General features: G+C 32.6%; 1 long non-coding RNA gene across 1 annotated transcript; it reads right to left on the reverse strand.

Moving 5' to 3' along the window:
* Positions 1 to 830: 830 nt before the first annotated feature.
* On the reverse strand, positions 831 to 2,126 carry LOC133194543 (uncharacterized). Its single transcript, XR_009722110.1, has 2 exons — positions 1,804 to 2,126; positions 831 to 1,654 (listed from the first exon to the last, which is right to left on the reverse strand). It is a non-coding gene; the product is annotated as an uncharacterized LOC133194543 (long non-coding RNA).
* Positions 2,127 to 2,689: the final 563 nt, after the last annotated feature.

Genomic DNA, 2,689 nt, shown 5'->3' on the forward strand with positions numbered 1-2,689 from the left:
GAACATATATCTTCGGAAGGTTAGACCATACTGTAAGAAGAAGTATGCATGTGTCTTTGTTTGTGTGTGGGGAGGGGGTGGGAGTGGGGGTTTAATTGAAAAATTAAATTTCCATGCTAAATGCGAAAACCCATCTAGACTCTACTTAAACAGAGGGCTTGTCCTAGGCCCCACTGATATGACACCGGAATGTTTTGAATGCATCTCAATGAAATCAAAAGGCGGGGGAAAAAGTCAGAAAAGTTAATAATTTCTAACGAGCTTTTTCAGTTAATTGAGGCAAATTCTGGACATATTTCCCCCCAAAATATATAAGAGAAATGGAAAACGCAACAACCGAAGAATTTAGATATTATCAATGAACTGCATTGTATATTTCAAAACATACTAGATTTTTATTTGTCCTCAAAACGTTAGTGAAAATAAATATTCTAACGTTATGTAATTAATTAATATAGCCAGAAGCCAAATCAATATTCCAAGAAGCATTTCTTTTCATGTGAGTACTATTGCTGGTTTTAAAATTATTATTGTTTTCAGAATGAATTAATTATGTATGTAAGTATTAATCACATTACTGATATGTTTTTCCACCTCTTGAATGGTTTTATAAACAACATTCGTCTCACTTTGTGTACGAGTTATCTTTGTAGCCTATTGAGCCAGGTGTCACAAGAGCGAAAACACGTAAAAATGCTCTAAAAATGAAAGAAAAGTTATCGATGTATACAGTTTACGAGTATGCTTAAACAACATTGACTCTTTTATTGATTGATTGATACCTGGAATATGAGATTTAGCGTCCGAGAAAAGTTTGATCGAGATGAATGAAAAGTTGAAATTTATGTGCTTTATCCTCTCTTATATCGTGATGATACACTGTGTGTACAGTTGTACATCAAGCTACTGTCAATAATTATTTATTTCTCATTACAAGACTTACTTAGTTAAAATATCCATACTACAGGAATCTGAATGAATATTTGAATATTTTTACCGCATATTTTATCTAAAGACATTTTATCTAATACTTTAACGTTTAAACAGAGTAAGATAAAAAAGAATTTCCTGAAGATATCTCTGATGTTTCCAAAATTAAAGTAATATAATTTACAGATCATCAAATTGGCACACATAGTACATTGTATACACCACAGGCCATTTTCAACAAGAATATCGTGGAAAAAAATATTTAATCAAGTTTCAGAGTTAACACAATTATGAAAGACTTTTCAAGAAAGATTCTGAGAGAAGAATAAAATTTGCAAATGGCTTAAGTTTCGTATTTTGGTAAAATGAATTTTTTCTAATGAGAAGAGCCTTATGATTTGGAAAAGAAAGTATTAAATACTATCGATAATCTTTTAGACAATGATATTCAAAAACATTAGCAGTGCATGCAAAATTCCTCTTTTATCGATTCCGTCGTTAGATTACAACTACAAACGTCCCCAAACAAGAACTTCAGCAACAGACAGGTAGTTGTTCCATCCCTCCATAATCTGTATCTTTACATATCGACCATATGTATTGAAAGGACAAAACACAGCTATCCGCTCCCCGCATCTGGTACAAGAACCAGCAAAATGGCCACATAGATGCATGTCGTGCAGATCATTGCCAACCCTTATATCAACGTCATGAAGTCGTCCAACTGAAACGATTCAAATTATAAACGAATATAGAGTAGTATACAACATGTATCTAAGGTACAGATACAAATGAAAATGAGAGATGATTCAAGTTAACAAATACCCAAATGTTGGGAAAGCAAATGTTAATGAAAAAAGTAATGAAACGTACAGCAACAGTTTCTCCTACCGAATGCCTCTACTTCATGAACCGTGTAGTTTCTCCCAAGATCAATTCTTATCCATGGATTTTTTTCAAGGGCTGTGTGGGTGAAGTCAGTAAAGACACCTTTGACAGCATTTTCTGGGGTACCTCCGTACGTGCTATGAATAGCGGATTTTCCATATGCCAAATTCGTAAGAACATTTGACCCATCGTGAATTTAATTTCACAGTTAAACGCCAGAAATAAGACCAATAACAAGTAAAAAATCATTGTTGTTAAGCGAAGTTTCTCCCTTGTTTAAAAAAAAACGCCAGAGTCGTATGCTTCTGTTCAAACCCGCTTCTGTCACTGCTTAACACAAGGAAGATCTTAACAGAAGAGGATTTTTAATTGCAGTTACAATTATGATAGGAGGGCACTTGTAACCAATTACATGAATTTTAAGTTAAAATCTTCATGTAGAGTATGCACCGTGTAAATGAATTTCAAACATATATAACGTCAACTATTAAATTTGATAACAATAGTAACATACAAGAATTTGCACAAAGAGATGAAGAAGATTATTTTTAAACCTTTCAATAATGAGCCTTTAAATAGGAGTAGCAGTTGTGTTTTTATATAAAATCAACTTAATGAACATATAATTAAAGTTATATCATTATTCATGTTATTCTAGGTACAATTAAATCATCTTACATTGTAATTTAAAAGTTTTACTTAAGACAGTATTCCACATATTAAACAATAAAATTATTGTTTAAAAGGATACAATACCCAAGTTTGATAAGGACGTGTTTATTTCAGCCAGACCAAGAGACCTCTCTCGTAACTTTAGTAGTACTTAAAGAGCAATGCACGTTAGGTCTCGATCACGTAATGAATGCTTTGA

Source organism: Saccostrea echinata, unplaced genomic scaffold (genome assembly GCF_033153115.1).
Source record: "Saccostrea echinata isolate AGI-Se365-2 ecotype Australia unplaced genomic scaffold, CSIRO_AGI_Sech_v1 ptg000029l, whole genome shotgun sequence".
NCBI classification, from domain to species: Eukaryota; Metazoa; Mollusca; class Bivalvia; order Ostreida; family Ostreidae; genus Saccostrea; species Saccostrea echinata.